Consider the following 15848-nt stretch of genomic DNA (forward strand, 5'->3'; position numbering starts at 1 on the left):
CCCTTAACCTTAACTAAAAAGTGTAGTGGAATTTAATTAGTTGTCAGATTATTAGACAGTTTTATTCTAGAATTAGTTAGTTGCCAGATTGTATGGACACCCTTACCCTTGCAGAGCCTTGTGGAATGCATTTGAAGGCAGAATTTGTATTTGTATGTTGCAACCTCCATCTCAGATTGCAACCCTTGGGTCGGGGTCTTAAAATTGCTTTATATTCAATATCACAGTATGTTTTCGAGGCAATTTTAACTGTAAATATGATGTGTATTTATTTAAATATGGCGCTAGGTAACCCTTCAGGGTTGCACCCTTTAGGTGGGTTCTAATAATGTTGAATAACATACTATTACAGTACAGCTTACTTCTTTACTATATAAGAGCTTTGTGTTATGATATTAGAGTAAAATATGTTAGGAAACGGGCACTAGCAACCCCCAGCCCTACTAACCATCTAAATTATAATCAGAATATGAAAGTACAAATGGAACTTTTGAAAGAATTTTAAATTTGATTTTTACAGTACACATAAATATTTAGCAAATAAGATAATATAAAAGAGATGATTGTATAGTTAAGGATATATTTAGCACACTTAAGTTTTCTCGAATTTTACAAATATTTAAAAAAGTTTTAATAACTAATTTGCACTAAACTAAATTAAATAATAAAACCAAATATTGACTCAGCTTTTAAAGATAGTATTTTAGTGATTATTTACTTTCATAATTTCATTTTCTAAAATTGATATTTGTAAATACCAGGGATCCAGTAATAAGACAATGGATGATAAATTCATATATAATAATATATCCTATTTGATGATGAACCAAAATTCCCCTTTTGTAGATTCAAATTATTGGTTTCAAAATTTTGAACTTCACTAATTTGGATCAACCAATAAAAATTGAGATTGAGTAGGTACCCAACGAATGAAATAAAACTTTAGGTGTCATTGTAAATAATAGACCAATATCCCCTCTCTCCCTGGCAATTGCATGAATTTTTCCATGAAAAAAAGTGGCAAAAGTAAAATCTTCGAAATTAATTAAATTGTTGATTTTATCAGAATTCTTATAACAAGCGAATTTTTTCTTATTTTCAATAGAAGAAAAAGTAAAATATTTTATGATTTTTAGTACTTTTTTTTATATATGCCCTTTTTCTCTTATACATATTGGTATATAGTTTCTTTTTCCCCATTAATATTATATTAATGTATATATAATGTTAATGGTGTTCCATCAATTACGCGCAATTCCACCTTATTATTAGCAAATTATTATGCATGGCTGTCAAAAGTATAAAAGTAAAAGTATGTATTTATGTTTGTGCGTAGCGACGGATTTTACAAACCGCTTCTTTTAATAAGTCCAGTGATGGTTAATAACTATTTTGTTGGAGGGTGCTTAAACCCTCCCAAGAGGCCTCTAATGGCGTAGCCGCTAGTATCAAATAAGATATTCAGGGAGAGAGGGGCCATTGGGATGTTTATTGCACCGTTCCCCAATTTTTATAATAGCGATTTCTTATGAGTAGTCATAAAATTTTGGGGAAATTTTAGTATCCAAACCAGTAATTGTAATCTGCTGTAGGGGTAATTTTGTGTATCATCATTGGGAATCTACATTAATTTATCGGCCATTGTCTTATTCCTTTACTTCCCTGAAGATATTAGTGTTGATCATAAAAATAGTTTTTAAAGTGCAACAATAACTAGTTAACAACGGTTTATTTTTCTTTATTTTTTTTGGGGGGGGGCGGTTATTTTTTTTTACATTTACCCCTCCCTCCAAGAACGTCCTTGTTTTTTTTTTGCAGAAGTGAATAAACACCATTGTCAATGGGTGGAAAAAAGAACATAAGTATATCTACAAATGACATATGCCGTATGCTCACTCTCCAAAGATTCGAGTATGTGTTAAGAAAAAAAAAGTATACATACAACAATCCGTATATAAAAGTAACTGGATGTCTATCTGTCTTTGTGTAGTGAAGGATCTTGCTAACTCCGGTACCGATATGGTTCTCCTGCAAACTGAAGTTTTAATAGTTCGGGGGAAAGTTTTAAAATTATTTTGGGAAAGGATACCTCTAACATATAAATTTATTTTATTTTAGGGGCGATTTCTATTGAAAAATAAAAAAAAACTTCCCATTACCTAGGGGAAGCTACCCTGTAAAGGAGGTTAGTGAGATCCTTCGGTACACGCACATCCTGTTACTTTATTAAGTAGAAATATTTCAAAATATAAAAATCCGAATGTATGTCTCTAATCCTAGTCTGCTACACTATGTACATAGAATGTTCATCTTATAATAAGATTAATATGGTATATTCTTACAATATTATATCATATTCTTATTGGTAGCACAGACACTCTATGCTTAGGGCTTGTCTGTCCTTTGATATTCGTTAATAATACTGTATCGACGAATTCTATATTACTGACTAACCTACAAACCCAAATATCTATATCATTACTGTATAATACATAGGTTCTATAAAATTTTTAACGTGATATATCGCTGCGCTAATAATGCACTTGATTTTTTGTTATTTTCTATAATATTATTAGATCATATGAAGCCTTTATGTTTTTGTGGTACTTTCTCTCCTCAAAACGCCTCTAGAGCACTGAAGTACCCCCCCCCCCTCCTTATAAAATAGATTTATTATAAGAAAAGGGGGTTGGGTAATTTTTTCCTATGATTATTGTGTAACACCTGTGAGGGGCAATAACCCCCTGGAGGTAGCCAGTACAAATGGAAACTAATTTAAAATTAATTTCAAAATATAGGGGGGGGGGGGGGTGGAGTCTGTGTTCGATATGACTCTTTAGGAAACCACCTTTTATGAAAGCTATGTCTTGAGATTTTCTTCGTTAATTTCAATTCACTATAAAACAGAAGGATTTAATCTTCTATAATATTTATATCTATAATATCATTCGCCTTACAAAGCAGAATTAGTCAACTATCGAATTCTTACTGAAAGTAATTTTCTCCCTAAATATTTAAAATCCAACATCTTAAGGAACTAGAGGATAAATAATTTTTCTTGTATTCATTCGAATCCGGTGGATAGGAACCGGTTCTCATCCATACGAAAAAACTATGTCTAGCATCGTATTATATCCAGCTTTCTACGAATATAAAAATGTACAATCATAAGATTAAAACCAGTTTTTATAGCCGGTGCCTTCGGCACCTCGGGGCTAAAAAACTGGTTTTTAATCTCATAATTGTACTTTTTATATCCACGGAAAGCTGTTTATAATACGATGCGAGAAATAACTATTCTTTTTATTTTTATCGTCAAATATCCTATCTTTCTATTCTTGTATTTGCATTTATAATTTTTCATTCCCCCAAGAGCAATCAATTCTTTTTTCAAAGAATTCATTTTTCTATTTTTTAATGAAATATGCATTTTTTGGAACAATCAATTGAATAAAATTAAAAATGCAATTTTTTTGAAGGTCATTTGTTTTCTAATCAATTTACAATTTTACTTTCTTTAATTGGAAAAAATTTTGTAATTGTTTTATTTAAAGCATTGCTTTTCTAGATTTAGGACGTGTCCGTCTATTTCAGATAGTTTTATGGACATATATAGATATGTTAGAATCGTACTATTAATATGAAATTGTGCAAAATATTTCCTGTAAAAATTAGTATAATATGTAAAAGTGTAGTTACTCTATAAATCTTACCAGAAAGTCTGTATGTAATTTTTTTTATAAAAATTAATTGTCATTTTCTAATTGAGAGCATCCCTTCTGTGCATAATTACAAGTTACTTATAATCGTTCAACTAACACCACCCCAATTTACCACCAACGACCATTATTTCAAACCGACACTGTTATTCATTTATTTGTCACAGTTGATATCAAAGTAGCACATTTATGATATCAAGAGAGTTTTTACCTTAAAAGAAAACTAATTCCTTTAATCACTTGTCTTAACTTATAAAAAAAAAACTAGTTTTATGTTTGTAATATAAAGTTATGTTCCCCATCTAATTGTTACCAGGGATAAAACAATGACAGATGAATTGATGTACATCTCCAATGATGATGAATAAAATTTCCCCTTCTGTAGATTACACTTAGTGGTTGAAACATTTAGGCACTCAAATTATTGAACGAAATAATCAAAATTCATTTAAAGTCCCTAAAGTTGTTAAGCCAAAGAATAAGAAAACGTTCTTATAACACTTTGGGGACTAGTGTAATCAACAAAACATTGTCCCCTCCCTCCCTGAATTATAAACATGTTCATAGGTCAGTTGAATTTGAGTTGCCGATTGTGTACATAGGTTCCTCATCCTATCTCAATATTTACTACTAGCTAAAAAAGCTTAAAATTTCCCAAAAAATAAAATTTGAAAAATTAAAATTTTGAATGTATAATGTATAAATTGTTTTTTCATTATATTGCTTTCCCCTTTGACCGGAGTAGCTGAAAATAGGTTTTGCAATATTTGGGTTATCTGCTGTACATCCCAACTTCGGAAATAATGTTTATTTTATGTTATGTTTGTGTGATTAAATCTTGTCATGAAATTAATTCATTAGAAAATTGTAAAATAACGGATATAATAATAATGGATAAATAAAACAGAATGTAAATAGAAAAAAGGAAATTATAGAAAATTTTTATAATAAACCTAAATAGAAGATAATAAGAAGGCTAGATAAAAAAATAGATGGAAATTTGCATCATATGATTTAGATAATTAATCTAAATTGTTTCTTCCAAATAAATTTCTTCATTTTCTAAATCTAAATTGTAAAACTAAAATATAATTTTAAATCAAAATACCAACTCTGCTTTAGATTTAGTTGATTAATATTTTCTTCAATGTCTAAATAATTAATGTTTTTTCTTTTACTCATTTTTATAGTTATTAATTTAATTGAAGAATATAATCATACAAATAAATAGTACCGCATTTAATTAAAAAAATATTTAATAAAGGGGGTTTGTAGTTTTCTTTACTTTATGCCTAATCGCTACAGAAGGATCTAACCTTGCTGGGCTTAAACCTGCGATATATAACCTAACCTGAACTAAACACACGAGAAACTACCCACTGCTAAAAACTTTTCACCAAAAACAAAACTTAAGGGCCCTCCCGTCAACAAAGAATCCCCTAAGGAAGAAACTATATAATTAATTCAGAACTAAAATAAAATTGATGTAAAATACATTTATATTCAGGGATCTAAAGGGATAAGACAATGGCTAATAAATTGATGTGCATCTCTGATACTAATACAAAAAATTACCACATCTATGGATAACAGATAGTGGTTAAAAATTTAATAAAAGTCCCCACATTTATTAAGAAAACGTGATTATGAAACTTTGGGGACTGGTGTAATAAACAGCCCATTGTCCCCTCCCTCCCGGCATATATTAGTAATTAAAAGAGAAAAAGTTTATTTGCTCTTCACAGACAAAGAGAATATTTTCCCGATTAATGTTTTAAATAACTAGACCCCACTTCCTTTTAAAAAAGGATAAATAAAGACAAGGATGACAACATCCATAAAAACGAAGCACTGAAACGGTAGGACAAACGGACACTAACACTTATATAGGGTCAGAACTGAATAATCAGAATATAAATGTATAAATGTCGAAGCAAAATTGTAAGTAAAATTGTTGAAAAACTGTTTGATAAAGAATAATGTTTATGGACATACTTACATTTTTAGGACTTGATTATAGAGTTGCTTCGCTTATAATATTGTACTTTGTTGTTCCAGGAATCAGTATACCAAAAATCAGATCAATCGGATTATTAGATCACATAAAAATTTGTTGTTAAAAAAGTAAAAAAATCAACATGTTTAAAATGGACGTACGGACATTCTGGAAATGATTATAGAGTTGCTACGCTTTCTAAATCGTACCTAACTACTACAGAAATCACCATGCAAAGTTTAAAATCAATAGGACAATTCTAACATGCCTAAATTAGCGAAAAAAGCTATCCGTGACGGACGGACGGACGGACGGACGGACCGACCCTAATTATAAAAAAGCTTCGCTTTTAAAAATGATAATATCATTATTGATTTTTATCTAACCCATGCTTAACTTTTTTACAAATCAAAAAGAAACATTTAGCTGGTTTGGTTTAGCGATTTTCCCAAAATAGTTATAAACTTTATTACCTATGAGAAGGTTTAGGGTAAAGGAGAACCATATCTGTTCAGCGGTTAGCGAGATTTATTACACACTTTAATATAAGAATAAGTAAAAATAAAAAAGTATTTTAAAAGTCTTACTTAAAAATCAAGTATAGCATCTTATTAAAGAAAATTTTCCACGGAAATTAAAATAAAAATCATAAAATTTATTCCAGTTTTGTTACACGGGCCTTCGGACCCTCAGGGTTAACAAAACTGGTTTTCATCCTATAATTTTTCATTTAAATTTCCCCGTAAAGCTGTCTATAATACGATGCGATAAATAACTATTCTTTTTGCCAAAGTTAGTGAAATTGTGGAGGAGGGTATACATAACTGTTGCTCCAAGCAACATAGAACTAAACTTTTTCATCTAAAGAAAAACTTTTTCATGTTAATGAAATTAAAAACTTGATAAAAAGAATTTAGCATGGGATAAGTTTACAATGTATAAACAAATTTTTTAATTAAATCATGTAGTTAGTTTAAAACTTTTTTATTTAATTCTTTAATTAAGAGAGTACATTAATTGCAGTTAAAATAGTTTTAAAAAGAATAGTTATCATCAAAACTTATGCATTTTTGAAATATTAATGTTCTTTCGTGTATAGACATAAAAACCTCACGTAATTGTAAGAAATTATTTTTGATACCTAATCTTTAAAAAGTGTTAATTTGAAGAAAAAATATCAATATTCAATTCAGAAAAACAAACATAAATTTTACTTTTTGGGCAGATAGACATCCTAGACATAAAATGGCATGCCCATAAAAAGGAGAAAGGTACCCCTTTAAAAATTGTGAAAAAGGTAAATTTATATGCTTTTTAAAATACATAATGCATAACGTCAATATACCTTTTTAAAAGCGAAGCTTTTCTATAATTAGGGTCGGTCCGTACGTCCGTACGTCCTTCCGTCACAGAGAGTTAGCTCTTTTCGTTAATTTAAACAGGTTAGAATTGTCCCATCGATTCCAAACTTTGCAAGATGATTCCTGTAGTAGTTAGGTACAATTAAGAAAGCGTAGCAACTCTATAAACAATACCAGAATGTCCGTACGTCCATTTTAAACATGTCGATTTTTAACTTTTTTGACAACAATTTTTTGTATGTTAAAATTATCCGATTCGAACACAGTAATAGTGTCTGACTGATTATGACGTAACAAAAAAAATTAGCCAATGAGAGGCCACTATAAATTTTACCATTGGTCAATAACGGCCTCTCATTGGCTAATTTTTTTTGTCACGTCATAATCAGTCAGACACTATTACTGTGTTCTCCGATTCTTCTGATTTTTTGAAAACTGATTCCTATTACAACAAGGTACAATGTTATAAGCGAAGCATCTCTATAAACAAGTCCCAAAAATGTAAGTATGTCCTTAAACAGTATCATTTATTTATGCAGTTTTGCAACAAATTTTCTTAAAATATTGTTTGTACTGATGCATTAATATTCTGCTAATTCAGTTCTGACAATCTACAAGTGTTAATGTTCGTTTGTCTTGTTTTTGATATTTTCATCCTTTTTTTTTAAATAAAAACGAACATATGTTTTTTGTTTAATTAATGTAAATGTATTATTGAATTTATATCACATGTATTGCATAATAGAAAGGAAAAATACAATAGAACATTATGTTTGCTTTTTTACAATTAGAGTCTGTTAAACACTTATACCCCCAATCCTATTTTTTTAATGATTGAAAATTAGAGGAATTTTTGTTTTCTTTTTATGCCCATCCCATGTTGAGGAGTCCTAACCCTGCGGTACCTTGCTCCCTTGTTCCCTAAACTTAAGTAATACACAAAAAAAGGAGGAGGAGGGGGGGGGGGATTCAGTGATCAACAATGAACAAATTGTGAAAGTGTCGCCACATTATTGCTTTGTTTGCCTAAGGAAAGTACATTATTGGTTATTAACATTTTTATACATTCCTTCATTTACAAGTCATAATTATTAATAAAGACAATCAAGCCCTTAAGTAGCGAACCGGTTCTCAGCCATACTGAAAACTCGGTATTATACTCTTAGAAATTTTTTTTTCAATATTGAAAATTTGAGTACCCCTCCCCCCGACAGCGAACTATGAACTCTGGCCGCAGCGCTCGGCTCCCTAGCCTGCCTATCCGCAGCGCTCGGCCACCTTGCCTGCCTAGCCGCAGCGCTCGGCTCCCTAGCAAAAAACCCAACCTAACCTAAAATAGTTGTTCGTCGGTAGTGAAAATAATTGAAAACAAATTTTCTAAGATGATAACGCCGAAAAATCATGCATAACATCGTATCACAGAAAATTTTCCAAAGATATGTAAATAGAAACCATAAAATTAATACCAGTTTCTCTAGCCCGGGCCTTCTTTCCCTCTAGGCTAACAAAACTGGTTTTGATCTTTTGATTTTCAATTTTTCATCCGCGGAAATATGTCTATAATACGATGCATTAAATAACTATTCAAAATCTCTGTAATTATCTCTATAAAGTTTAAACAAATTGTGAAATAAATTAAGGAAATATTTATGGTTATGGGTTCAAACCCAGCTTTGTTTCAAATTACATTTAATTAAAACAGAGTGAATTCAATTTCATTCCAAGGAATAGAATTAGATAATATAAAATTGTAGCTCAAATAAATATATAGGTATAGATGTATAATTTAGACAACTAGCTGGCCCAAGGGGTGGAGACCCTATTCGCTTACTAGAAAATTGCTTTCTGCTTTTTTTTGTAGCGACTTGGCTGTTGTTATATTTCCAAACTGACCGATAAATTAGTTTCATGTTTGCCTCCTAAATTGACGATAATTTTTCACCTGATATAATTCATATTTTTTAAGCATTCAATAATGTTGTTAAAAACACTTTTATACAGAAATAGGAAAGATTATCTATACTTTGTGATCATATCTTTTTTTTTCTATATGCAACTGACTGATAAAAATAGATAAATATGTGAATCCTGTAAATAATTTGTCTTATTATCACACTATAAAATCATGCTTATCTAAACATCGATTCTACTGTTATCAAAGATGAATAATTTCGAATAGAAACCACTTTTTTTCCTTTGTCAATAACCCTTGGATCTTAGGGGAAAAGACAATGAACAATAATTTGCTACACATTCCCAATGCTGATGGACAAAATAAACCCTTTTTGGAACCTACTATTTTGGACATAATTAATTTAATAATAATACCAAAAGTTATTAAACAAAATAATAATATTCTGTGGTTATAAAACTTTGGGTACCAGTGTAATTTATAGCCCTTTGTCCCCTCCCTCCCTATAATAACCTAATCAGATGCAATCTTTGTCATTGGATTTGTCAATAGTCATAATTGGTGCCAGCTTTTTTTTTTAGCACTTTTATGTAATCTATGATTATACTTCTATTGTATTAATTTTCTTCTAGCGGCTGCGCCCCTAGCATCTAGGGTTCGAAAGGATGTGAAAGGGAAGAAAAATAGCCAAAAATCATATATATCTATAAAATATCTCTGGGCCAATAAGAAGCTTCCTCTTTTAAGGAGGACCCTATAGGTTCAGTGGTTAGAGAGATCCTACGCTAAAGACAAAAAACTTAGTACTTTATATAATTTTCATATCAACGAGATATATTATTCGTTGGCTCAAAATTTAGAAACTTTGAAAAAGCTTTAAGGATCTAACTTTTCTACCACTTTTTATTTATAGAAGGAATAATTTTGTTTATAATCATTAGGTATAAAATAACTTTTTTATTGGAAATGTTAATAGTTATTTCTTTCATCGTATTATAAACCGCTTTCCGCGGATATAGAATGTACAATTATAAGATTAAAACCAGTTTTTTTAGCCCCAAGGTGCCTAAGGCACGGGCTAAAAAAACCTGGTTTTAAACTTATGATTGTACATTTTTATATTCATAGAAAGCGGTTTATAATACGATGCTAGACATAGTTTTTTCGTATGGATGAGAACCGGTTCCTATCCACCGGATTCGAATGAATACGAGAAAATTCTTTACTATTTATGGAGATTCTTGTTCTTTCTTATTATACCAAATTAATTCAGCAAGACTAAAAATAGAATATAATAAAAAGAAAATCATTATATACTACTAATCAAGAAGTGAATACACATTACACATGACTATGCTAATAATAGATATTCAAACACAGCACTTTTTTCACATCATTATCTCAAATAACAAGTGTTAGGAATATTGATTAAAATACAGGGATAGATAATGGAAGATTTTTTTCATCTTCCATCAATTAGAATCATCATAATATCTGTTTCTGCAAGCATAGACATTTAGTACTTAAATTTTAGGTAGATTTTTTTTGTGATTTCATGAAGGAGAATCATTTTATGTGCAGTAAAATTGGTAATTCCAATTTGGTTTTGTTTTAATTATTTTTAAAATTTATTTTCATCCTTCCCTATTTATCAATCATAATCATATACAACCCAGGACATGAGGAGACATTGTACAAATTATACTGGTACCCAAAGTTTTATCAATATATGTTAGCTGGCAAACTTTGGGTACTTTTTATTTAATCCTGATTGATATTAACTTACAGTAATCAAACTTTTCCCATAATAATATAAATCTACAGAAGAGATATTTTTGTTTATTATAATTTGGACAGTGCGTCAATTAATAGTCCATTGTCTTATCTCTTTTAACCCTCTTTTACCCAGACAATTAATGTTTCTTTGACATAAGTAAAGCATTTAACATTTCATGTACATTCATGAACTGTATATATTATTAAGTTTATTTTGTCTGAAGCTAACAATCTCAGAAAGTGCTGATTCGAAGTGGTTATATTTTTCAGGGAAGCTTTATATATGTCGTGGGGAAGTTTTAGGCTATTTTCCTTACTCCCCCCACCCTCCCCCATGGGATAGGGGTAAAACAACTAGTAATTTTATATTGTAAAAAATATAAAGAATATTGTTTTCTAAAGAATTTCCTTATTTCTATAGATGACAATTATACTGGGACAGTTATAAACATACACGACACACACAATCCTATAAAAATCTATAACAATGCCATATTGTTTCTTCACTATAGCAAAAAAGGAAATTACTATGATTACAAATTCATTAATAACCTACAAAAACGGACAAAGTTCGTTTTAGAGCAGATGTTTAATTATCATAAAAACAGATAACATGCAATAAATCCTTTTTTAAAAAAATCAAGAAGCCTTTCCTAAAAGTAAGTATCTCGTCTTTAGAAGTATGACAGATAGAGCGACTGACTAAGTAAAACATATACTGGATGCTCATTGTAAGGGAACCGTTACCACAAATTTTATCTGTCTATCTTTAATAGCCGAGAAAAATATATGTCCCCTGGATAAAACTAAAATTTAGAGGTACCAAAGCCATTTTTCCTATTATTTTTAAAAGTATTTCATAAATATACATTAAAATATAAATTTAGTATAATTATAATTATACTAAAATATACTGTATGAAAATAAAAATATATTTTTCTCCAGAAAACAATTGGTATATGATACTGTTTTGTCTGTTTTGTGTCAACCACTACCGGAAATAATCTTTCCTTCTATAAAAGAATACTAAATTCTTACAGGGAGGGAGGGGACATTGGGTTGTTTATTACACTAGTCCCCAAAGTTTTATTATAATGTTTTCTTATCTCTTAGCTTAAATACTTAGGGGACTTTTATTGAATTTGATTGATTTATTCATTAAGTTAAGTGTCCAAACGTTTTAACCTCGTAATTGTAATCTACAGAAGGGAATTCTAGTGGGATGTATATCATTCTATCGGCCACTGTCTTATCCCTTTAGATCCCTGAAATTCTTATAACCAACCTAATACAGGGATATGCTAACTGAATATTGTGAAACAACCTATCATCATCTTTTATTAAGGTATTTGGAAACCCACAATTTATTCTTTTTTGTTAATTTTTATCCTAAAATTGACATGTAATTTTTACTTTTAGACAAAAACTCAAAAAAATGTTTGTACTTTTATGAAGCTCTTAATAGGGCCTATAAAAATGATGGCACATAATACAAATGGCCAATGCTAGGTCAATACACAGACTAGATTACCAATGGCAGGCAAGTATTAATTGTAATTTACCAATGTTAGGCCAGTATGAAGTAATAATACTATCTCCATTAACCAAAATACACTTTTTCTTAATGTGTCTTATCCCTTTATCCCTAAGTAGAAGAGAGGTTTTTAGAACCAGAACTTTTCATTATTCCCCTCATAATTCTCTTTTATACCAGTGTTATTGTCCACACGTTTGGAAAGAACTGTTGGATTTGCCAGGGATCTTAAGGGATAAGACAATGGCCGATCAATTGGTGTACATCCCTAATGATGATACACCAAATAAACCCTTCTTTAGATTATAATTAGTGGTTGAAACGTTTGGTCACTCAAATTAATTAACTTATCAATCAAGATTAAAAAAACTCCCCCAAAATAATAGGCCAACGAATAATAAAACGTGCTCTTAAAACTTTGGGAAGTTCTTAAAGTGTCCCCTCCCTCCCTGGTAGACTTGGTCTTTGAGGAAGCGTAGCTGAATAATAACAGTCAGTATGTCCGTCAGTCAGCATAAAATACTTTAAAAAGAAAAATCAAATTTTCTCAAATTGTTTTTAAAAAATTTCTATTAAAACAATTATTTATTTATCTAAGCGTTGTTTTTTATGGATATGGTTTTCCTTGTTTTGATAGCATTCCTACACTTTAAAATATACTTTACTAGCGGCTACGCCCCTAGAGGCCCTAGGGGGGGGGGGGAATCCGACAACGCATTTTTTTTTATATTTAAAACGAAAAAGTGATACATATTGTGAAGGGGGATTACTTGGAGAGGTTATCCTTCGGTACACACATACAGAGATCCTTTTACTTTCTTATTAGGATAAAAACTGTTGATACCTTTTTAAATTTTAAGGTTTTCCTAAAAGCTTTATAATTTCCTACTTATTTTGCATAAAAATGTATATGCTTTTTAAAAAGGTTTTAAGGTTACTATTGGTCATAATGTCAATGTAAATATCAGGCCTACTCGATTTTGTACTCCTTGACGATGCTATAAAAGGCAGGGCTAAGCAACCACGCCTTAGCCGCACATAGGCCTAAAAAAACTAAAACCTGCTTGAGTGCAAATTGAAATATTTTGAAATTATGGATTGTCTATTTAGGAATCTTAAAGTTATGATATAACGATTTAAATGAGACTTACAAGTGGCTTACGCGCGGAATTTATTTCTTAAAAATCCATATAAGTTAGTATTAGAATTGTTATTTATCGCATCGTTTTATAGACAGCGTTCCGCGGCTGAGAACCAGTGTTAAGCCAGCGGATATTAATCGGTTTCGAAGCCATACTGGAAATAATATTATAGTAATACAATCAGTGCTTTTTATCCATTTGTAATTTGTTTTAATCAAGTATTGTTTTATTGTTTATGTGTAAGACAAAAAGCCAATACGGTAGGATCTCTATAACCGATCAGTGGACCTTACACCCCCCCCACTTCCTATTTATTTTAAGAAAAGAGATAATTGTCTGCTAATTATTAGGGTTTGGCCGGATACCGGATATCCGGCCGATTTCTAATGCCGGTATCCGGATATTAAAATTGGCCTGATATTCGGAAAATTACTTGGTATCCGGCATTATAAATCAGTCGGATATCTTGTATCCGGATAGTTTCAATATCCGATATCCGGTCGGATATTGAAAATGGCCCGATATCCGGCCCAACTCTATTAATTATACTGGTACCCAATGTTTTGTATCTCTTTAGCTCACTTTAAAACTTTTGGTACTTTTATCAAATCTTTATTAGTTGGTTCTTTCTAAAAGTTTTAGTCTACAGAAGGGGTAATTTTGTTTATTATCATTGGAGTGGAGATATGCATAAATTTATCGCCCATTATTTTATTATTTAAGATCTCTAATTACATAACTTACTTTTAAATCTCATATTTTTTGTTCTTTTACATTTTTTTGTAAAAATTATTAAAATGAGGGAAGGGTGGTTATTTACGACCCAAATAAAATTAAAGAGAACTTACTCCCAATACAATAATAAGATTTAATCTGGGAGGGAAATAATACAACATAGATAAAAAAAACATATTCTATTCATATAAACAACAACATACACATAATATCTTATTATAAAGGGTAGTAAGTTTTTTTGTGTTTAACCCCTGAAATCTAGCTTTCCACTGAATAGATTCTCCATGGGGAAGTTACATTGATGTAAGTAAATGATGGTTTAAGGCTATTTTGAGTCTTGTGGTTGGTTTCAGGCTATATTCTGGTAATTTCATAGGCTTAAATATTTTTCATATATCTTTCTTATATTGACTTAAACATAACAGAGATCTAAAGGGATCAGACAATGGCCGATAAATTGATGCACATCCCCAATGACAACACTCAACATTACTCCTTATGTAGATTCAATTAGTGGTTGAAACGTTTGAACATTCAACTTAATAAACCAACAAATCTAAATACAGTAAAAGCCTCCAAAAGTTGTTGGGTCAATGAATAAGAAAACTTTTGGGAATGGTGTAATAAATTGCCAATTGTCCCCTTCTTCTTTGATAACCTTTATATTGGATTTCATATTTTTTAACATTTTTTTATATTTCTTCTTTTCTTAACTCTAAACATTTACAGCTTTGTTTATTTTTCCCTTGTAATTTTAGGAATCTTCTTATTCTTTTCCACAGAGAATTAAGATTCTTGTCTTTATGTGTTTTTATGTTTCTCAGAGTTGTACAATCTTCAAGATTTTAGATAAAACATTTTAAAATAAGAATTTAATCCTGTTATATTAAGTAGTAATATTATTTTGTCTGAAGCTAAAGGTATTAATAACTACTAAACCGATCTTGGGATTGATTTTAGCAATAAAATTGTATTATTAGTTGTTATATGGCATCCACATAGTGTTTAGATCCATTGTTTAAATACTTGGTTTGTTTGTTAAAAGTAGACTGCTACAAAGTTAGGCTTTGAGTTGTTATATGGCATCCATTTAGTTTTTAGATCCATTATTTATATACTTTGTTTGTTTGTTAATGGTTAACTGATACAAAATTGTGTCCTGAGTAGTTATATGGCATCCATTTAGTTTTTAGATCCATTGTTTATATACTTTGTTTGTTTGTTAATGATTGACTGCTACAAAATTGGGCTTTTAGTGGCAATATTACATATATCCATATTGTTTTTAGATCCATTGTTTATAAATACATTTTGTTTGTTTATTAAAGGTTGACTGATACAAAATTGGGCTTTGAGTGGTTATATGGCAAGTCAGCGAGAATGTAAATTTATTTTGACAACGTTTAAACAAACAAGTGTAGCAACTCTAAAATATAGGATACACGAGGATTTAATGACAGGAGAAAATTTATCGTCAATTTAGCTTGCTAATATGGACCTCATTTATTGGTCAGTTAGTTCATCCAGTAGGAGGGGCAGGATTGGGTAAAAGGGGTGGATGAGGGGAATTGTTATTTTAGACAGCTGCGGGTATTACATTATCAGAGTACAGGAAAAACTAGTGCAACATCCAAGTAATAATATATTGATTAATCTATAATACAAAGTAGAAC

The sequence above is a fragment of the Acartia tonsa genome, chromosome 1, assembly GCF_053477335.1.
Source record: "Acartia tonsa isolate MP-2025a chromosome 1, ASM5347733v1, whole genome shotgun sequence".
Lineage (NCBI taxonomy): Eukaryota > Metazoa > Arthropoda > Copepoda > Calanoida > Acartiidae > Acartia > Acartia tonsa.